The sequence below is a fragment of the Cyanistes caeruleus genome, chromosome 5 (assembly GCF_971803275.1).
Source record: "Cyanistes caeruleus chromosome 5, bCyaCae1.hap1.1, whole genome shotgun sequence".
Lineage (NCBI taxonomy): Eukaryota > Metazoa > Chordata > Aves > Passeriformes > Paridae > Cyanistes > Cyanistes caeruleus.
In genome coordinates this window covers 52,585,141-52,609,083 of record NC_141705.1, presented here as the reverse complement: position 1 = coordinate 52,609,083, position 23,943 = coordinate 52,585,141, and the positions used below count along the sequence as shown (strand labels likewise).

At 36.2% G+C, this 23,943-nt stretch overlaps 1 protein-coding gene across 33 annotated transcripts in view; it reads left to right on the top strand.

Moving 5' to 3' along the window:
• The window catches only part of CCSER1 (coiled-coil serine rich protein 1), a 648,564-nt gene that overhangs the window by 390,085 nt on the left and 234,536 nt on the right, over positions 1-23,943 (top strand). The window lies entirely within an intron of this gene.

Genomic DNA, 23,943 nt, shown 5'->3' with positions numbered 1-23,943 from the left:
TCTATTGTGTCCGCCTTGAACATAAATGCACAAACGTTAATGGCATCCCATTCATGTCTTAGGGCTACAACCAGGTAATCTCTTATTCCACTGGAGTAATAACTGAAGAAATAACTCAGCCTTTTTCTCATTCACTTATGCCAGCCCCAGAGTACTGTTTTCTATTTCTTACACAAGGTTGGAAAGTGCCTTAAATCATGCCATGAAAGCTCTCATGTGTAGGCTTCATTTCTGGCAGCTGTCTTTGTTTGCATTAATACCCACGTATGTTGTTTAGCAGAGGCAAAAACTCTTCAAAAAAAAAAAACAAGAACCAAATAAGCAAAACAAATTCAAAGTGAAATCTTGTGTACCATAAGCACAATTAAGCCATTTTATCATGTAAGAAAAAAAAAAAAAGATATTTTTTGTGACTTAAGCTTTTTTTCTGCAAGATTTCAGTGTGAAGTAAGAGGAAAGAAAGCTCTAATTTCTGCTCATGGTGATTTATTTTTCAGTAAGAGGTAAGTCTATAGAGGCCATGTGGAAGCATAGCTACATGGTGTGCTGATGGGCTGTGCTGATTTACATCAAGGTCTGTCATTGTAAGCCTAGAGGGGAACATTGTAAATATCCATTTTGTAAGAGAATGATAGAACGGTTCATTTGCTTAACATGCTTTTGGTGGACAGGTATATTAATGTAGCACCTCCCATGTAAAGATTGTTGGCAACTTACTTTGCCATTGATTAGATCAGGTTGTGCCTTTTGATTTAAAGATGATTTGTGCACTGCATTGGAAATAGAAAAGTGCAAGAAGGGCCAGTGTTAATGAAGTTGACTGCCTCCCTTCATGATTTATGGTGTGACCTCCTTAATTAAATACCCAAAAAGAACAAGGTGTTATTTTTAACATCAGGATGGAAATGAAGAAAGGAAAGAGTTGACAGGACCATATGGTATCCCACACAAACACCCACACACCCTTATCTCTATAGAAAATTGAAAGCTAATCTTTCTAAAGCGAAATAGCGAGTTTTTCATAGACTTGCTGTGATAAAAACAAAGAAAACAAGAGAATAACTTTGAAGGTCTAGTAATTTCTTTTGTTTTCTGAGACTTCCCTGGTTTATAGTGGCTGAAGGACACAATTACAGCTCTAAGAGTGCAATGTCAAAATCAACCAGAATGGTTCCTTGTTAGGAAAGATTTGAAAAAAATTGTGCGCTAGAATGCTCTAGAAAATCTCTGTTGACAAGGTCGGCTGTTGGAGGTGATCATTACTGTTCTTTTCACTTCAACTGCTGTGAATCCTGTAATTTTTTTGCCCCCAAGGGGAATCAGAAACACATTAGAACATGTCTAAGCCTTAATGAAGCATAGGCAGGAACTGGCTTTGAGAGGGGTTTAGGCACTAGCGTCAGCTTAAATGAGTATTTTGGTTGTCCTAGGGAAAAAAAAAAAAAAAATAGGTTTTCCAAATCAGAATTAAGTTAACCCTGACAAAGGAGTTACCAAAATCTACATATTATATGAATGGGGTTTTTTTTTTGTGAAAAGAAATTGGACACTGCTGTTACTGCAGACTCTCTTAGTGATGAAATAGCAGAATTAAATATATTTAAGTCTACCCCTATTGGGGGAGATTTACCAAGAACAGAAGAAAGAATGTTTGTGCTCTTAGGTATCTCACACCTTCCTTGGTCATCCAAAGGGAGCTTAACAGAACTAAATTATTCTCTTTATTACTTTGGTAAACCACAACTTTATTGGAGGGAAAAAAAATAGGGCATTTTTTGTACATATATAGATTATAGTGTGCTGAGTACCTAGAGAGATATGAAGGTAGTTTTTAAGGTGAGATATGCAATATGGTGTTGCAGAGGTTTAAAACAGTACATTACCCTTTAAGCTTTAGAGGATGGGGTTCCATCTGAGAACCCCTTACAGTCTATTTAACACAGTTTTTTTTTATTTGTTCCTAAAGTATGGCTGAACATACAGTGCCATGCATGCTAAGTTTTTTTTAAATGCTGTTTAAAATAATGATGAACTCTGTTTAAATCACTGTGTGGACCTCTCTTCATGAGGAGTAAAAATTCAGCAGTATAAAGCTTTCTGTGTACAATTCCAGCAAGGATTAATAATTTTTTGCAGGTTACTTCTGAAAGTGAAAAGTTTTTTCACTTCCTGTTGTCAGGATACTGTAATTCTAAAAATTTTACCACGACCTTTTATGTAGTACAAAATTTTTATTAAAAATAATGTTGGCTTTGTTGTTAGTTTTAGGGTTTTGGAAGAGCTTGTTTTCATTTCAGATACAGTAAGTATTGATGCTTTTCTGGGCATGCTTTAAAAAGCCATCCATTACAAACCAGGTTTTCTTTTCTGATTGTTTTTGTGGTTTTGTTTTTTTTTTTAATTGGAGTTCTGCAACACTTCTGGGTGTAGGCACACACATGTGCCAGTAAGCACTAAAAATTTTATTTGATGTTTGAAAAAAGTACCATGAAATGATCATAGTTTTTTGAAGTCTTCTTCTTTCTCTAAGAAATTACTGAAATTCACAAAAATTCCATGTTTTTCTGCTTTTTTGGTGACTGTGAGTTCCTTTAAAGATGCACAGATTGTAAGTGGACGAATTATCTGTCCCTTTCAGTTCCTAAACAGTTTATAAAAATCCTGCTATTTCCATTCTTGTAACATTCATGCCAGAGTGATATTTTCTGGGTCGATCTAAAGAGAGAATGAGATTTTGAATACAGGGTGATAGCATAAAATTTTGCAGTTTATGAATGAAGCAGTACAGAATTCATTTAATTATCTCTGATTATCTCTGAGTGTTTCATCATATTAAAAACCTCTGCAGTTCTACAATTTCAGACAAGCAGATACCAGTCACTTCCATAAGTTGATGTCAGAATTTCTGTTATGTTTGATTAGATCAGATTTTTTCCATGTGATTATGGATACAAAGAAATTGAATTTGCTGGGGAAGAGGTCTATGCTTCATTATTGGGCTTCGCTCACATTTAACCTCAATTTCCTGTTGTTATCTGTTTTCTCTCTGGATGGTGTGTCTCACTATACATTTCCCTTAAGTTTATTGATTAAAACATCTTTTATACCCCTGTTGTGTTTAGTTCTCCAAAAATTTCAATTTCCATATTTACAGGAAGTGATGCTCACTTCCAGAATTGATAATATGTGTAGAGTGTGTTGCTATACAGAATGAATTTTTAGATCTCTGCATCCATATTTTAAGCAAAACATAATGGAAAACCCCACAAACATTAAAACCTTGAATAGGTTTATTCCATCCGGATAACTTGGGCTCTTAGTGTGGCTCTTAGTGTATTTTTCACAGCTTTGGAATGAGAGGTCACACCCTAGAAAGATTTATCCTTGACCACATTATCTCAAGCATTAGAAACCTTAAATTATGGAGAAAGTAAAATCACTTTTGTGTTAGCAGTGAACAGGACAACCTTGTCCTAAATGCTGTGCATATTTCTTCTAAGTCCTTATTGATAATTTGAGAAAGACTCGGTGTTTTGGGAAGTGCTTCCGGACAAAGTCACTTCACACATGGATTAATAACACTGGCATAATTCTGATCACCTTATGTTTGAAGTGCTCTTATGAGAAGTCTTACTACCCTTCAGAAGATTCAACAAAATCTTAAAAAATGTCCTTTGGGTAAGGTGTTTCTTGTCCCAAGGTTTTGCAGTTTTCTTGTCAGAATACTTGTGTAGTTACACAAGTTGTTTCTTTTTATAAAAAGTGAAGGAAATTTAAAGTTTTTTCCCTTAATCTGAAGTAAGTTCCAGAATGTTTTAGGATTATTTTTTTTATACTATGCAGGATTCTTAATTGCCTATTTGTTCTTACATTTTAAGTGCGATTATAAAGGCATTATCACTGTATCAGTTATCAATTTATCATCACTATATCAATTATCACTATCTAGTGCTTTTGTCAGTCCTGTTTTTTTGAAGCTATTGTTTTCCAGTCCATCACTGAAACAACTTTGAATGAAACCATAAATGGATGGCATATATTTTAATGAAAGATTGAAAAAAGGTATCTGTGTGACATGTAGTACCTGACATTAACTGCTGTCACAGGCAGGAAGTTCAGTTTTTCAATTGACATTAAATAGGGAACTGTTTATGTAAATTGACATTAAATAGGTACAGGGGTCCTGAATTACTGAAAAAAATGAGTTGGTGGGGTAGAAAATTGTCTTCCCATTAAGTGAGACTTTCCATTAAGCCACCTGTTAAAAAACAGAGCTTTCTCTCCTCACTGTTTCAGTGTTTAGTTTAATATGTGAAGCATAAGGTGGTTGCTTTGCGGTTACAAGCATGTTTCTTTTTCTTTATATGAGTGGGAAGCAGCTCTTTTGAAAGCTGTGAATGGACTATTTCATTAAGAGTCAGCACTACCAGGATGTACCTATACTTTGGTCAAATTCCCTGAGCTGAAAGGCTATGATTATGGAATTAAGAATAGCAAGGGCATTAGAGTATAATCTAACTCTTCATGCATTGTGCTGATCTACTCAGCTGGTGCAGTCAATTTAAGCCAAATCAGATGTGTTTTGCAAGATAGAGGTGGCTGTTGCTTTGAAAATTTGTTGTGCTCCTACAGTTTCTTCTTTAAAATCATTAAGTGTAATTTTATGTAATGCAAGTCCTGGTTTGGATCTATTTACCGCTGCTCAAAAGCTCTTATGCCAGCTGAGATTGCTCTGTGAGCGATGCAGCGTTCGTAGCAGAGTTTATTTGTTGCACTGTGAGCATGCAGAAGTCTCTGAAGAGTAGGTCTGAAAGATGGAGCAATCTACAGCCTCTGTTCTGAGGAACCATTTGGCTCTGTCAGGGTATTCTATGTATTTTTCAATTACTGTGTTAAAGATTTACCTGATGTTGGAAGTTTAATAAATTACCAAGTGCTATCATTAGTAGGATCAAATTGATTTTTCTAGAGAGGTATTTCGACATCTCCTTTTTGTCCTATGAGCATAACAAAGGTACTGCCATGTAGGACAGTGTATAAGATCATAAATGAGAGAAAAATGTATTTTGCCACAAAGATGTTGGTACAGAAACACACTGAAATTGTTTAAGTGTATTTTCTGGGTACAGTTTTCTCACATCTCCATAACTCTGTTTCTATTTTGTAATGTTAAGGGAAATAATTTTAATATTCAATCAATAATATTAATATCCAATATTAAATTTAATATTCAGTGCCTGTTTTGTAACACACAAAAGGGAACATTTTGCTTCAGTAGCTTATTTCTGTTGTGAAGTGGAAGCACCTACTTCCAAATACACATACATTATATATTGAAAGTAAGACTTCATTTTCATTAGGTTACATATGAGGTACTACAAATGAACAGCCTAACACTGACATCTTTTAAATTACTATTTTAACCATATTTAACCAAAATTATGCCTTTCATGGTCTCATTTAATGACTTCAATGATCCAGCTTTATTAAAACATTGGAGATATTTGATTCAGTTTTCAAATGCATTAGTGGTGATGTCAGTATGTAAAGGTGTATCCAAACTCTTAAGACACTCATCAAGTCAAATGTATGCAGAAACTCTTCTTTATAATAAACTGGAGATGAGCCTAAAGCTAAAAAGTTAGGCAGGGTATGAGCAATTCTCTACCATCCTCTGGGTTTCTTGCTGCTGCAGCAAAGCATTGGAGTAGTATGTGTGATTTAAATACTTAGGGGTTTTTTAAAGTGACTTGAATTCTTCATGACCTTAAAATTAGGCATGTGTTTAACTGCTTGGCCAAAAGTGAGGCTTTAATTTTTCTAAGATTTCACTGTGAGCTGCATTGCCTCTTCCATTGTAATGCTTGCAGATTTCTCTGTAAGGCCATAAAAATATAAGGAGTGTAAGAACATTCACATATTTCTAAAATTATGAGAAACATCATCCTTTGGTTCAGCTGAACTATTAATCTCATACCAAGCCTTATCTCTAATAGTCAGTAGCAGATGTCTTGGGAAAGATACTGCACTACTGTTTTGCTAACAAAGCTTCACATTTTAACATAATTTTCTGTCTTTGAGCAGTTGAGTTAAGTTCTATCTTTGTCTTATCAACACTGATGGTGTTTTTATTCTCTTCTCCAATTCCACTAAATAAATTTCTAAAACACTCTACATTTTCTGCATCCACAGTATGTTCTATCTGTGAGAGACATTATTTAGCAACATAGAATATCCCCAAGTTGGAAGATAAAAAAAAGAAAAAAAATGGGTTGTTACTAACTAATTTATTTTTCAATATTTTGAGCATAATAGAATTAAATATGAACAAAATGCATTTACTTAAATATTACTGAGGTGTTAATAATTTATAAGCTGTATAAAAATTTAATTAGTTGCTTCATTTTGGATCATTTTATCTAATACACTAGATGAGAATATTTATTCATTTACATACATATACAAATGTTTTTAATATTACTTCATATTCCTACCCAAAATCCATCAATATTCAACATGACTAATTTGTGTCACTTTCCATTTCCTTGCTTCCCTTAATGCAGAATTAAGAAACTAACACTGGTTCCATGGGTAATGATATGTACTCTAAGTCTCATAAGTATTCATCTAATAAATAAATTTTAAGTCTTCCTTCACATCTGTGGATGAGAATAAAGTCAGCACCTCAGTATCAGCAATTCACTGTGATACAGCTCTCACAGGCTGATGAGGCTGTGCAGTTACATTGGGCTTGGAAATGTCTGTGATCCTTTGGCGTGGCACTGTTGGGTGTGTAAACCCAACACTGCTCATAAGGAATTTGTGGCTTCTGTTGCTCTCTCTCCCCAGAAGCTTGTGGAGGTCTCCTGTGCAGTCCCTGGCAGCACAGGTAGCTCATTCCTCCTCCTTTCAGGACATTCCTGTTCTCCTTGCACTATGGAAGGAGCAAGTGTGGCATCTTTGCACCCTTTTCCTCATGGACAATAGCACCTTCTGTGTTTTGCTGAGCCAGAGGTGCCGTGGCTTGCAAGTGACTGACTCGATGTCTGGAAGGGCTGTCCAACCATGGAAATCAAACTTAACACAACAACAACACTGTTCTTCCAAAAACATTTCCATACCCATAAAACTGTAGTCTTCCTTGTAATTATAAAGTAATTTATTAATCTCTTCAATGCAAGGAGAAGTCTAAGGATGAGCAGAGCTTTTATTTTGGAAGGGAGAAAGTGTGTTTTCTTCATTCCATTAGAGTCTTTAGTGAATGTACTGCTGAAGTAGTTTCGCTCTTGGTAGTGTCCTGAAACTTTAGGATCAAAGGGGATTTTCCTCACAGGAATCTACTCTGTAACATACAATTCTAAAGCTGTAAATCTATGATTGTGTCTTTAAAAAGCTTATTGACTAGTTTTAGATGAGAGCTGTTAGGAATTTCTAGTTTTCTTAAGATTGTCTGGGAAAAATTTCAATGTGAAAAATATAATACTTTGAATACATTGCTAGTGTGTTTTAGAAAGATTGCATAGGTTTTGACATGTATTTCCATCCTGATTGTAGTATAGTCCATGGTGGAAAAATTAAATACTTTCCATATGTGTTTAACCTGGAATCTTTGGCAATATAATTCTTGGTATAACCAGAACTTGCATTTCCATGAGCCATCCTTGTTGTTTCCTGTAAAGCTGATAAATTCTGATTAGTAGAAAAACACAGGAATTACTACCCTCATTCCCCTGCTCCTTTTGCCTCCAAAAGGGCTCAGATCTTAACTGTTGATATTTAACAGTTGTCTTTGCAAAATATAACAACTTTTTTTCCTCACTGATTTGTCAAAAAAAGAAAACTTCTAAGGAATTATACACATATCCTTAGGAAAAATAAACATCAAGTTTTAAGAATTACAAAAAGGATTGTTTTCTTCTGAAATTTTTAATCTATCAGAAAATAATGTGTGGGAAACCTGTAGTCAGCAAAGCTGCTGTAGTATAGAATACAGAACATTACTATTGTTTGATAGGTAATACTTCAGCAAAATATTACAGTAAGAGTTGCAGAATAGAAACTTTTTCTGGAAAGCTTCCTTGCCTGTTTTTTTCCTGTTCCACAAGACAAAATAACAAACAACACTATTTTTCATATTAAGATTCTTGAAGGCGTATTACTTCCACTGCACTGTCCAGACTTTGACACATGCATCTATCAATGCTGGCAGGTCTGAATGTCTTCTGACAGAAAATACCATTTTGTGTACTATAATGTTGCTACAAAATGCAAATTCAGGTGATATTCAACCAAGTCCAACATTTGTAAGCAGCATTTCAAAGTTACACACTGCATGTATAAATTTGATTACAGTAGTGAGATAGTTTTACATTTTTAGATGCTTATTCCTGCAAGTTACACCGGTTTTGGTGATCAGCACTTTAGGAGAAGATAAAATGAACTCCAGAATAAAATTCAAGTGGGATTCTGGCATATGTTTCTTGTTAAACATGAACTTCTAACCTGAAATAATAAAGAAGTAATATTTGTAGGAATTTTATTGATAAAAAAAAAGAGCAAACATCTGTGCAAAGCAGCATTGGGTTCCCCTCCCTGCAAGGATTCCAAAAGAATTTTGAAGATGCCAGTGACTCCAGGAAGACTCGACACAGCTGATTTTTAGAGAAAAATCAGATTTTTTTTTTCAGTACATTTTCCTAGTGTTTACAAGACCACTAAGGAAAGTGCTACTGAGGTTGAAATACACTTTGTTGGCTATTAATCATTCATTATTAAAATTTTATTGGTGTTTTTAAGCGTAATGACAAAATGCTTCAACTCAGGACTTGTTTTACCTTGAAAGTTATAAGTTAAGGAGTAACTTTTCGCAGTTTGGGTTTTTGAGGTTTTTTGGGGGTAGGCTGTTGTGTTGTTGTTTCCTAGATCACAGATCTTGATCTACTGTATTCTTATTACAAAATTTAAAGCCTGCTTTTATGGACACTTGATCTATTTTGCAGTTACCAGAGAAACATAACATTCTGACTTCAGTATTGGCAGGCAAACAAAGGACTGTCAAGTGTTTTGTGTTTAAATATAATTATTATGGATCTTTATTTTGCAGTTGGGTTTATTTTGTTCCTGTCTGAGTTCTAGCTGGTGTCTGTTTGAATGACAGACTCTAATCTTTTGAAAATGCTGTCTATATTAATGACTTCCAATATCCTGTATATTAAAAGCACTTTGTTTTTTCATGGTTTGTAGTACTCTCTAGCAAATTATTGCATTGTTTGAGATTGTATGGATGTTACAGGGTTTGCCTAAACCTTTATGTGAGTGTTTTAATGGTTGTTGTGTTATCATTGTGTTAATAAGGATCAAGCCAGGAATTTTCACTTTAAAAATCCTCTAAATAATTGTTGTCAACATTATAAACCATTCTAAGGCTTAGCTTGGCTTTCTTAATTTTTAGATTTTTAGTGGTTTTTTTTTTTTTCTGAATCTAAAGGAAAGATTCTGAAATAATATTTCAAATTTATGTTTATACCAGGTAATCCCAAATTTTTGTAATCTTAGTACAGGAGACTTCTGAGTCCAGAGGGATATCAAACAGAATATAGTAGTGAAAGTAACAGATTCCACCCTTCCCTAGAAGTTAATAGTTTTGTCATGAACATGTTGATATTGTAATCAGCTTTCAAACAGCCTTTCTCGATTGCGTGATGCTTTGATGAAACTGCCCACTGCAATCATGCACTAGTGTAATATGGAGGGGAAGCAGAGTGGTGATTCAAAGGAATTTAGAGAAATAAAAATGGACATCTGTTATATTAAAATGTATTTAAAATTACTGTGAGTATCTGGGTGTTAAAGGTGAAGAGTTTCTCATTGTTCTTGCAGTAACAAGAATAACAAGTATTTTTTTCCCTTTTTAGTTGTGGTGAGTTTGAATAGATTTCACTAAACTAGTAGTAATTTTCCAGTTTCCAAAAAGGGAAGCTGCACTAACCCAAATAAAATGAATCCACAAAACAGTTGATTTAATTATTCTTTTATAGCTTCCTGCCTTCATATGGACTTGGTGCTAGTTAAAAAATAGCCAGAGGCTCCAATGCACCCCTGTACTGGAGCTGCATCCATTATGGACCATCCCTATCTTTGAATCTCTTTGCCCATGACACAGCTTCTTTCCAGAAGGCTGCAGTAAGCATTAAGATGGTTTTATTTTTTGTTTGTTTGGTTTGATTTTTGTTGGTTTTTTTTTTCCTTTGGTTGTTTTTGTTTTTTGTTTGGGTTTTGTTTTATGGTTTTATTTTGGATTTTGTTTTGTGGTTTTTTATTTCGTGGTTTTCTTGTGGGTTTTTTGTTTGGGTTTTTTTTTTTGTTGTTAGTTTTACTGGCATTTTCTGTGTGCCTTGGCTCTGCAAAAGATTTCTGAAGTGAAAGAGCTACCAAGAACACCGCAGAATCAGTGAGAATCATGTTTCTAAACCACATTGGAAGGCACATTGTCAGAAAGTTTTCAGTGTCTTTCTAGTTACAGTGTGTGTTATGTGTCCTGTATTTATAAGCCATGACATCTGTAGGTTAAACCTTTAAAAAGAATAGCTAGCCACCCATAGAACAAAGTAGTGAGCTGGTTACTATGCATGATGGTTTTGCCATATATCAATATTTTCGCTGAATCAGTTCCTTTCTAAATGGTTAACCCGAAGTTTCAACTTTCATTGCATTGATTTTCACACTTTTTGCATGTGATAAATATACATGTCATAGTTTTTATCTCCTTTATTAATCTCAGAAGACATTCCAAAAGGTATTGTTATTTAATCATCCAGAAAGTGTTGTTCCTTTCTGCTTTTATACATTGCCATTGTCAAGAAAATAGTTTAACCACTGTTGGGAGGGGATTTTCTTTCACAAGCGCTTCATAGTTAGAAAATGCTTGGCTTTGGGGTTTTTTAATTGTTTCGTTCTAACTGTTCAGCTCTATGTACTGTGTTTGTTTGAACAAAATATCTGCTAAAAATGCATTGTGACAAAATAGTTAATGACTTTTCCTAATTCTCTTGCTCACAAATGGAGAAACTCCATTACACACAATAAAGGATAAAATATAGCCATAATCGAACAACACATTAGACAGAAGGCTTTGAAACTGTGTTTTCAGCAAAGGCTAGAACTGTTTGTTCATTTATTCTCCATAATATGCAGCTTTGACTGAATGCCTGTGCTGTTTACAGACCCAAAGCTTAAATGACAATGTGCTCTGTGTAAAACGTGGTGAAGATTGTAACAATTTTGAAGTGCATTTAGCTTAGTAACATGAAATATCAGTTATTCCCCAAGGTATTGTGTAGTTGTAGATCATAAACTTTTAGCCTAAATTAAACATCACAGCTGGTTGCTTTAATTTGATGCATTATAGCACAAATGTTTCAACAGCTTGACTAAAATGAACCATACTGCAAATTCAAAAGTAGAGCGAAGGTCAACGCACATGATGCCTAGTGATTTGCAAATTTCCTTTATTTGGATATATTAAATGTATTTTGTGGAATTTAGCACAGAGGAATGGAATTTGGCAGGGTAGGACCGATAGCAAAGTATGTTCAATGAGTTTTGCTTCAGAGTGCTGCAGTACAATACGTGAGTCAAACTTGTACTGTCTCAGATTTTCAGAAGGCAGTAAAACTAGAATATCTTCTGGATAGTTAAAACTCTTGGATTCTTTTGCATGTGTTTACATGTAAATATGTCTTTTATAATTCTGATTTCTAATCTATCTATACTTTTAAACTTAATTGTTTTTTAAGAACACAGTATGGCTGCTACCTCATTCACATTTAGGGGATTGCTTAGTTGAACAAGAGGTATCTAGAGATAGATATTTAATCTGTGGCTGTGTTTCTGGTTGTCTAAGAAAGTGCATCATTCAATATTCAAAAAGGTCTGGAATGCAAAGCAGCTGCCATTGCTCCCTATCTCTTCAGTGAGAGTGTAGTGTTAAGAATTCATATTTGTGCAATTTGGATTGAACTGCCAGAAAGGAAATGAAGGTAGGCTGGGCATATTGCCAAATATAGTATGTTTCATACTGAATGCTCTAATTCTCTGCAGAATTTCTTTTCAGTATACCTCAAAAGTTCATATAGCTGGTAATTAATCTGTAACTGCACTTGGTATACATATATATGTTGATCCAGCAGTTTTCACTCACATAAGTAGTAGGTAATTCTAAGTTCTGTGTGCTTGAGGAGTTTGAACTGGTTTATACCAAAGATAATGACTTGCACTTTGAGGAGCAAGCCCTCCCAAGGCTTTAAATTGAAAAGAAATGCTGGCAGAAATGTGTTGGTTCAGTTTGGTTCTCTGCAGTGCTTTCCAACTCCTGCCTTGCTTTGTCTCAGGATTGTGCTGGTGGTATTTCTTGTAAGAAATGTATTCTTACATGATTATGTAATTCCAGAAGTTTAGAAAATCTAGTTAAGTTACTCTATGTTCTTTCTTCACCAAAATAAACAAGTTTGAACCATGCCTTTCTCATCATTTGGTGTTCTGATCTAAATTGTCAGTGTTCTGGCATCTGTGGAACCTGTGTTGACCCAGTGACATATCCCAGTGCATACAGGAGCCTCTTGTTACAAAGCAAGGTCCCTACAAGTCCTGTTGCTGGGAGGTGCAGCCACCAGCTGGTGTTCTTGGTAGAATGCTTTTATGTATGCTGTTAATAAGCAGTGACTGTATCTCCATTACCATCTTTCATGGCTTCCTAAACTGCCAGATACTTATTTTAATAATTTTTTCAAGTTTTTTTCCCCGTTATATTAGAGCAACTTTTTTAGTTTGCTGCTTCTGTACTTAATTTCTGCATGCCTGTTTCTTTGCTCTTTGATAAGTAAGTATGGGTTTTATTTTTCCCCAGATATGCCATTTTAGGTGAAACTTAAGAAAATATTAAAATCTCATGACTATCACTGTGTAACAATGCATAGCAAGAATAATTACTGAGAAACTAAAACCTTCTGACTGCAAAGTAAGCCTCTGCTTAAACTGCAAGTGCTTGCAAGCTTCTCTTTCCACATTAATACTGAAATGGTATTAGGAATATGGTGATGAATTGCTTATGTCAGATTAAATACAGGTTTTTGTCCTGTTTTATACCTGAAGCTACGATGGTGATGATGTAGCAATTTTGATTGATGGTGTTTGGATTCACACTGCGATGCTCAAGCTGAAATGTGGTGCAAATTCAGTATTTATAATATATCAACCTTAATTGGCTTCAACCTTTGTAAATTCAAGACTTGTTGCCATAACTTGAATTAATGACCAAAGGCAGTACAGCACTGAAACATTTTTCAATCTGATTTTTTTAACAATTTTAATCATTGAGAGTGTAATTGAAAGTTACTGTATTGATAAGAAATGCAAGGTAGATTAAGTAGTTATTTGATTGACTATTTCAGTCTACAAAATAGAAGAAATAATACCTGCTAAATTTTTCCAAACTGGTATGTTCTCTGGAATTAGTTTCATTCTCAAGATACCCATTCTTCAATCCCCAGGATCTAGTATTATATAGTGTACAATATATATATATATGTAAAATATATATATTATTATAGTAAATACTATATTTCATAGTATTTTTTGAAATATTTTTTGAAATATTTTGAAATATTCTTCATTTTCTGCAACTTATTTTCCTTCTATTTACATTTATTTTTAAATGCCTTTACTTGTGTGCTGATGCTTCAGGTTTTCATTAAATTTAGTTTTGCTTGACAAGTTGACAGGAACAATTGTTGCTCACTGGCCGTTCAAAACTTAATTCAGTTGGTGAAATAATTTTGTGTTGTTAATATATAAAAATTAGTTTAGTTAGACGCTGTAGTAAGAAAAGTGCTTAGTTCCTTTTTTCTGCTTTTCTGGTGTAAGAGCATGAATTTATCGTACAGCCAAGTTTTGGAGACTAAGTGCTTACCTTGTATTTTTTTTATTCTTATGAAATTTTGGTTTCTGGGTCCTTACCTTGAAAATTGCATAAGTCTTCAAATACAGCTGGTATTTGAGAGCCTCATGTAAGCTAATACAGATAATTGTGTGCTTCTAGCATTTGAAAAACTGATTATTTATGGATTTAACAGCTTAATCCAGAACTGCATTGTAATAAAAACCTAACAAATGAAATCCCCAAACAAAAACAAAAATCTATACTCACCCTTCCAAAAACCCACCCCAGAACTTGACAATTTTGTTTCACAAGGAAGACCATCAACCAGCTACATGAATTTCATTTTGATAGAGTCACTTTACAGTGAAGAAAGCCATATTGTTCAAGTACCTCTATTCCAAGGACTATTATTGTAATATATTATATTAATATATATATTACATATATTATATATATATGTAATATATATATATATATTGTATAACAGTAAAAGTTATTTCTAAAAGAAATATTGGAAAGCAAGGATATCCTATTATCACTTAACTCTGCTGCATGTTTTTAATAAGTTGGCCATTACAGTGATAAGTGGAAAATTCAAACTTGCTCTTTTTGTTGGATAAAATTAAGAAGTACCTAAGACATAATATTGTTTATGTGGCTAAGTTATGGAAATATAATTACAAAGCCTTGAAGGAAAATGAAGGCTGCAAAGCAAAGCACTCCTTTGGGAAGTATGGAAGACTGGCTTTGTTTCTGCTCATGTTCCTGCTGGCAGTGATAAAATTTAAAGTTACATGAGCTACCTTCCTGCTTCCCCCCTCCTCACCCCAGCCCCTAAAAGAGGAAGAAATTAATCTTCTGATGAGAGTTTATTGTGTTTAATATAGTCATTGTATGCTTTGCAGTTCAGATTTTGTTTTTTTCTTTTCTGCCAAATACAAAGTGTAATTCCTTGTGAGCTCTAAGCCTTGGAAATTTTCCCATTTATGCCAGTAATTGCTGCTGGAAGATGGAGGCCTTAGAAATCAATTAAAAAGTTGTGTTTCACGTGGATTAAGTTTTTGATAACAAATTAAACACTTAACCCCAAAACAACAACAACAAAAAAATCCCAAGATAAAATAACTATTAATAAAAAAAACCCAAAAACTGAGAGTTGTTTTGGGAAAACTATCCCTTTCAAGAAAGTAAATGTTGCCCAGTGTTTTGTAAGGTTTTTTACTATTAACAAACAAATAAGAGGACAATATGCTTATATGCTGGTATTCTATTAAAAGAAATGAGCTCAAAAACTCAAAACGAAACAAAAAAGCCACCTAGGACTTGGAAAGCAGTGATCTTTATAATACTGCAAGTTGTGTCTGTGACATATAAAACAAACATTTTGACAACTTCCTGCTATATAACTGATCTTACTTTTTTTTTGTTTTTGTGGTTTGGGGTGTTGGTTTTTTGGTTTTTTATTTGTTTCATCTTTGGAATCTGATTCACTGGAATATTTTGAAGTAATGTCTGACTGTACTTGATTTCCCACTAGTCCCAAAGCATTTTAAGATATATGTTTCTGCTACCACATTGTTTCACATGAAGAAGATAGTTTCATGGTAGATTACAAGGTCTAGACAAGTAATTCTGTGACATTCTGAATTATATAAATAATATTTGCTCAAGCATGCAGGAGGATCTTACTGTTGTTCTCCAGATTTTCCACAAAGTTTAGTTTGATATTACACTGATGTATTCTGTCATTGTGCTTGTGAGTAAAACATGATGATGTGCTCATGGTTTACTTTTGCAAAAAAGTCTAAAGGGTATACATTATTTTGGAGCTTCTTTTTTGGATGAGGAATGAAGTGATAAGCTGGATATGCTAACCTGACAGATTATAGTAACACAGTACACTTGAGAAAATCAGAATTACTGTTCTTTCAGAGTAGCATCCGAGACTACCACTCAGTAACTACAGGGAATAGAAATTCAGATATGGATAAAGAAACCACCTGTCTAAAGCAGTCAGCTGAAACACATGAACAGACAGAACAGAGGGGAGTATATGAACTGTGTGACCTGTACTGCAAGGCAATTTGGTGAGAATCATTGATATAGAACATTGAATTTCTGGTGACTACCTTTCTGAACTGCAAAATGAATGAAAATAGAAGAGGAAAGGGTATCTCAGAGAGAAGTATGGTATATCACATCTCCTTTCCCTTTTGACCTTGGATCTCTCATTATGTCTAATTTAAAGATTTCCCTGAAAGGGTAGCATCAAAGGCAGTGCTATTTAGGTTTTTTTTTTTTCCTGCCTGAAAATTAATTGCTAAAAATGTGTGTTAAATTAAATTCAAAATATTTGGGTTTTTTCTAGAATGCAAAGCAGCTATTTACACTCTACGAGGTACAACTTCAGTAGTTCAAAACTGTTGTAATACCGATGTATTATGAGATACATGATGAGATTCTGCAACATTTCTTTTGGACACTGTAACGGAGTTTTCAGTCATTTTGCCCTCTAGCAGTAAAGGCCCAGTGCAGTGATACACTTCTGTGCTGCTGGTACGTGTAAAATTTTATTCTGCTTGTCTGGGAGCACATCAGCTGCAGAGCACATCTCCTGTAGGCTCACAGTTAACCAAGTGTGGTGGGCTGGCCCTGGCTGGGTGCCAGGTGCCACCAAAGCTGCTCCATCAGTCCCCCTCCACAGCTGGACAGGGGAGAGAAAGTGTAGTTAGAGGCTCCATGGGCTGAGATAAGGACAGGGAGAGGTCTTGTATCCCTTACTGACACAGACTTGACTTGTGGAAGTCAGTTTAATTCATTGCCAATCAAACCAGGATAAAGACAAAATCAAATCTTTAAAAAAGCCTTTCACTCACCCCTCCCTTCTTTCCAGCCTTAACTTTGCTCTGGATTTTCTCGATCCCCCTGTGACAGCATTGCAGGGGGGAAGGGAATGGGGCTGTGCACAGTTCATCACATGCTGTCTCTGTGGCTCCTTCCTTGCCATGGGGAAGCTTCCTCACACTCAGAATCAGGTCCCACCCACAGGGGACCTGTTCTCTGGGTCAGTCCCATGAGCTGCAGTTCTTCACAAACTGTTCCAGCACGGATCCCTTTCACAGGGGTTCAGTCTTTCAGGAACAGACTGTTCCAGGGTCAGTGCCCCATAGGGTCACAGGTCCTGCCAGCAGACCTGTTCTAGTGTGGTCTCCTCTCTCCATGGGGCCACAGGTCCTGCTGGGAGTCTCTCCTCTAAGCACAGGCTTCAGACAGAGTAAGAGACTCCTTTGCCCATCCACCTGCTCCATCATGGAGTGTTCCAGAGGCTGCAGGTGGATGTCTCTCCACCATGGACCTCCATGGGCTGCAGGGGCACAGTTGCTTCACTACAGGCTTTACCTCAGGCTGCAGGGGAATCTCTGCTCCAGCAGCTGGAGCATCTCCAGCCCCTCCTTCACTGACTCTGGCATCTGTGCATAAACATATATTTAATGAAAGTTTTAAAAAACGTATTCTTTTTCTACTTTGAACCATGTAAGGTCAGCATGTAAGGCCTCTATTTTTTCGTGCCACAATAAGCTAAGGAATCAATATCAACTAGCTCCTAGGGCAAGATCCATAAAAGATTCCATTTCATTAAAAGCATTCTTACCTGTCTCTCATGAAGCCCAATATGATAAATGTGCCAGCTCTGGGTACAGCAAATTAATGAAAAGGGTGGTCTTGGTTTCTCTACTGAGAACTTGGTATTGCAGGAGTGTGTATTGAGCAGGGGCATCGGCTGCATCCTCCACATTGACCTATTTAATGTCCCAGTTGGCTCAGTTTTTTCTGTGATATCTGAGCTGTGCAGGCTGTTTTGCTGAAGGCAGAAGAGTTCTGGGAGTGGGTAAGGTGTGGGAAAATAGGGTGAAGAGTGGCACTGTGCAGTGTGGTGGAGGCTGTGCTGCTCTGCCATTAGTGTAACTGGGCAGTCTGTAGTCAGGATGATGCTGTGGAGTCCCAGCTACACACTCAGCTGTAGCTCCACTCTTGGTTGCAGGGTAACTTCCCTGGAGCTTGGCCAGATGGAGGAACAAAAAGATCCCATGTGAGGCAGTGGTTGGAAGAGGAAGCAGAAGGTGAGGGACATCACCCTGCCCTCTGAAGGGCTCTTAGTATCGATCCACATTTAGGACATAATATAAAGCAAATATGCTCAGTTTGCAAATTATCCTCTGATGGAGAAAACAGGTGCTCTCCTTGCTGAGAAAAAAAAGAAAAAAGGTAAGGAGAGTAACAGAGATGTTGTGTTTATATTTTCATGCCTTGGGATGTTCTAATGCCATGAAAGTGTCAGTTCAGAGAGAACTTCTGCAGTGAAGTGAGCTCCATTTTTTGTCCCTTCTCCAACACCTTTACTACTTTAGAAAGAACTCAGCAGAAGGTGGCAGCCCTGGCACTTCAGAAGCCAATTGTTGTGGCTGCCCCTGAACTGAAGTTATAGCAATGGGGAGAGACCTTGCATTTCAGGGTCGCACCTATCAGAGACTGAAGTCTAAAGGGAAGAGCAAAGTGTGTCAGTGGCAGCAAAAGAACAAAGTTTATCAGCCATTTCGTGGCAAGGAAAGAAAGGACCAGGAAAAGTTACAAAGGAAGGAACAGGTCTACTAGGAGATAATATGAGTGGAAAGCAAGGAATACAAGAGATGATCATCTCAAATCTAGTGCAGATGAAAAGAGAAAAGAGGACTTGAACTCAGATGAATAGAGCTGAGAATTTTGTGTCAGAATTTTAGTTTTGTAGCATTTGAGTCCAATTCTTAACTATCCTGATCACTAATAATGAGGAAGCTGCATGTGTAATTTTAGATGGGGGGCTGTGTTGCTTTTTTTTTCCTTTTCCCTGTTTTTTATCAGTGGAGTAAAGTGTGTTATTTGGTCTCTTTAACTATGTAAAGTTTACACAAATTACACCAGCCTTAGAAAGCTGAGCTTGAATAGTAGCACCTGAGCTGATGAGAGACCAGCTGTAGGACTAAAGATGGTCATCTGAAGTTCTCTTATAATCCCAGTTTATAGATCCACTGGCAAACAAATGATTTGTTTGTGTTGCCCATTCCATGTGGTGTGTGTAGGTTCTTGGACTACGTCTCTGCATGACTTCATTTCCTTCTAGTTGAGAGTCTATGTAGTGACCTCCACCAGGACCAGTAAATAAGCAAAACAAACAAAGAATGAAACGTGATATTCTGAGCAGCAGGTAAAGCTTTGCATATGAATGGGGCTGAGCTGAATATATAGGATTAATTGTCATGGAAGATCTCTAGAATGCCTCAGGAAAACAAGCTAAGGCTAGGATAGAAATGAAATGCACTCAGAAGAATAGAAAAAAGGAAAATTCTCCTGATTATAATGTCTACCATAGTTACTGTGGTAGAATTAGAGACTTAGGCTGCCAAAATCAATTTATTCTTTCACAGGTTGGGTGCAATTTGGGCACTTCAAAAAATAGGTGCTTTCTTTACTTCTGCTTGTATGCATATTGTGACAGGAAAGCAAATACTGTCTCTGTAAGTGATGCTAGAAAAGCCAGTGTAAACAGAATAAACTGAACTTCTCTTCTTAGGAATACCAAGCACTGCATTACTTTTCAAGCTTTCTACTCTTGATATGGAGTGGTGCTTATAAATAACAAGTCCATTTATTTCTGCAGTATTACTTGAACAAATAGCTAGAAGAACTTGAAAGCTTAAGACAATCTGCTTGAGAAATTCTGTAGAATTCATGAAAAACTCGGCTAATTTTCCGTAGAAGACAAGATATATCTACCATATCTGTGCTTTAAAAATGATGTTTGCTCAAGTAATTCTGTTTTATTTTCTGCTTTTGTATTTCATTTTTTATGCAATTTGGAAAGAGACGTGTGACAGCCTTTTGTAGATGAGTCGGATTTGGAGGAATGGAACTCTTGGTTGCTGTGAATGGAATAACATGCCATGAATGCTCAAGACATGAAGATGTCAAACCTTCTGTAATCATCAAATAGGCAGCAATCTGAACCAGTTTATTCATGTACATCTGACTTTGAGAGTTCAGTGATGTTTTGAGTTGTTGGTCTGTTGAACCAGTTCGAGTTTCAATACCAGAAAATCAGGAGACAAATGGATTGACTAATTGGATAAGGAAAAAAGTAAAACAAACCAAAACAAAAACCCAAAAAGACGTAGTCTAATTTGGGTTCTGCAAAACCCATTTAAGGAACAGAGCAAAATCAAGATTTTTACCTTTCTTGACTTTGTTAAATCAACAGTGAACAAAAATGAAAAATGGGCTTAGCTTTTTGCACAGTGTTCACTTAATAGTTCCAGGTGATACTTGATTCCTAAATCCACAGATATCTTAGAGGGGACAGTGCAGGAAGTTTCTGAGGAAAACAGAAATCTGAACCAAATAGCAATAGTAGGGTGTAGAGGCAGGGTCTCACAGGTAAATTCTTTCCCCACTAGCTTTTTGATTCACCTTTTGAGGGTCCTTTAGAGTCTCTTTTCACTTCCATGTTAATAGGTCACTTGTTTCTTTTGATTTGGTTTTTTTTTTATTTGTTTGATAATTTCCATTCAGCTTGAAATTTTGGAAGTTGATAGAGAGCTGCCATATGGCTCCTGAAGAGTTACAGGTTGAAATAGGTTGTCTGGATTTCTTACAGATTAAAAAGGTGGGTTTTATTGTGTCTACTCAAAGTATCTTTTGGTTATTGAGGAACAAGGAACAACTGGATGAAAAACAGAGGAAACCAATTTTCTTGTCCATTGAAACAATATGACCTGGGTTCTTGTGAGTCTGATATTGCAGTATTACAAAACAGAGTGGATTTGGGTTAGTCCTTCAAATATGAAGTGAGAAAAACTGTTCTGGGTCAGTTCAAGGGTTTATCCAGCCCTTCAGCTGTCTCCAGTGGTGGCCACAAGCAGCTGCTTTCAGAAAAGCTGGCATTTGAAGAAATTCAGTATTTTCTTCAATGTTCTCCCAGTCCATCACTTTGCAGCTCAAGGGATCTCCTGAAATGCTTTTTGCCTGGTTGTTTATTAACCCCTTAAAGGATTTCTGCTGCTCACTGGTGCAATCCAACTGAACAGTGTTTGTAGTTTTATAGCTCCATCTACTACTGCAGCCATTCACTGCATCTTCTAACCTGCCTGGATTGAAAGTGCTTTTCTTTCCAAGCTGTTTTTTTTGTTTACACTTGGATACAAGAGGGAGTCCCTGGTTTTTGGCCAACGGACAGAATTCATCTTCCTTCTGCATGTGTTGAGAAATGAGGTGTCTTCCTAGGCAACACTGACTTATCAAAAAGCAGCATTTGCAAACAAATCCCTTTTTGATAATAGGTGTACACAATGAGCTCTCAGACCGCACTGGGACAGCATTAAAAAGCACTTGTAAAAATTTTAGCAGAACAATTGTTACCAGCAGAAGTGTACCAACAGGCTGATTATGAGACAATAAAGATGCTTTATTTGGTAGAGTGAGTTTATGTTACAGCATAAACTGACTACTAATGATTTTCAAACGCTGTAGATTCACCTTCATATCTTTTTCACTTATTTTCTGAGGCAAAATGAGAATTTATTCTTCTTTTGTCTGAAATACACTATAAGAAGTATCAGGGTGTCTCTTCAGACATGTATAATGTAATTCTCATGCTTTTATGAATATATCATAGTTTCAGTTGAGATTTCCCTCTTTGAATAGTTTTAAGTGACAGCTGCTTTATGGTCATGATTATAAGTCATCCTTTTTGGTTTGATTGCAGCAGCAATCTGGGTACCATAGCAACATGTTTTGCTTATGAAATATGTCAGTGGGAAATAAAGGTCTAGTAACCATTTCCTTAAATGATGACAAATTATATTTTAAAAAGGAAGAAAAAATGATGGATCTTTATTCAGTACTCTTTCCTAAAGATCCTATAATTCTTCTGGAAATAGTAAGAAAAATCCTATTTCAATTCTCTGTGCAATGGTTGCCTTTTTGCATAGCCATCACAGCAAAAATCTGAATGTAATTGTTACTTTCCTTGTACAATATAATACTTGTTATTATCATTTGCAGGTGCTTGGAAAGCTCCAATTTTTATATGATAATGAAAACACTTTGCTATGAATTTTGTTAGTTTCACCAGTTGAAGTCAAAATGTCATTGCTAAAATGCTTGGCTAAGTCACGGCATTCAAATGGTTTGCTGTAGAATTTGTAACAGTCTCACAGCTCTCTCAAAGTCAAACTCATATTATTGGGGAAGTTTCTGAATTAATTAAAGACCTGTCTGAAAGAAGAGGAGATTGATACGCTCCTCTCTTCTGGATTGCTTTGGTATTGTAAAAGTGAAAGAAAATTTTCTTGTCTGGTCACAACTATTCTGCTTCGGCTAAGTAATACAAAGCTGCTGAAAATTACTTGTGGGCCTGCAATACTATTTGGAATACCTGATAATGCATATTAAAGTGTGTTGGTTTTGTCTTAGCGAATTGAAGATGATGTGCTTCATACTCAATTTTCAGTGTCTCAGTTGAGGTGACTGTGTAAAAATGGAGGGCATGAATGATGAACCTGAACTCACAGTAAAAAGCTATCTAATAACATTCCAGTGTCAATTACTGGCAAAAACCATGCTGTGACTTCCCCTGAGAGAAGGTTCACAAAGGGTAAAAGTGCCTTTTGGTCCTTGCTTAAGCAGTTAATTGCCCAGGAAAAAGTCTTTGCAGTGTGAGTGCCTGGTGTAGTGACTGAAGCTTTTTCCTGAGCTGTACCACTAAATCCTGTTCTGAGTATGTCTCCTTAGTCTTTTATTCAAGCTCTCTGTTTCCCTATAATTCTCCATGCCTCACTTTTCCATAAAATCCCTACAAACCCTTCTGGGCTCCAAAGGGTTGCCTGGGCAGAAGGTGCTGTGCAGCTCTCTGCTGGTTGCCTCTGGGCTGACTTTCAGGTTGAAGCTCCTGCTGAAGCCCCTCGCCAGCTGAGGCCCTTCTCATCTGTCCAGAGAGTGATTTTCATGAAAAACTCACTCTGTTGCTTGGACCACTGCAAATCAGTTAGTATTGACCACTGTAAAAAAGTAATTTTGAAGGACAAGGCAGCATGATCACTTCCAGTGTGTGCATTTGAATGTGTACATTTAATGGGCTGCACACGAGTGCAGGACAAAAGCAAGTCAGAGTTGTCCTGTTCTGGCCATGCTAAACCCAAACTGATAGTTCTGTCCAAAACACCTGCCAAAATTTATTGAGTAATTGACATAATGTCACAGGGACAACAGCTCAGAGTGGCAGCTGTGGGTTGTTTTCAATATTGCTGGGTATATTTACAATGATGCAGGGATTATGTGTTGTTGATATCAGTGAATAAAACTGCAGCCTTATTTAGCACAGAGATTGGTCCAGGGATTTGTTGATTTCAGTGGTGGCAGCAATTATTTGATTTATGTGATTATTCTTTATTCATTTGACCAACAAATGATCAAAATCTGCCTGCCTCATGCAGTTGCTGCTGAGACAACTCAAAAATGACCCTTTCATTTCATTTGTACTGTATGCTCCTAATGCCACAATCATGAATCTCATTCCTCAGGACATCAATCTGTAAAATTATTGTAAATACTTAGCTGTGTGAGGTTTAATTAATGCCAGAAGCCTTCAATAAACAACAGTTGCAATTTGGACTGTGATGATTTAATGATTCTTGCACTCTGTTTAATGCATGTTCTGTTAAATCTCTGTCAAGCGACTGGCACTGACGTGAATCACGTCCCACCAATGTCCCTGTGTGCACAGAGGCAGAGGAAACCTCAAACCAACTGAAATATTTGAAATATCTGGCAGACAATGAACATAAATATCTCCTCTTAGATGCCTAAAGGATGTTAGCATTTCATGTGGTGGGTAGGGAAGAAAAACATAACAAAAAGTTAACGAATGCCTTTGATAATTTCAAAAGTTAATTAAACAGCTTCTCCAAGTAAAAACT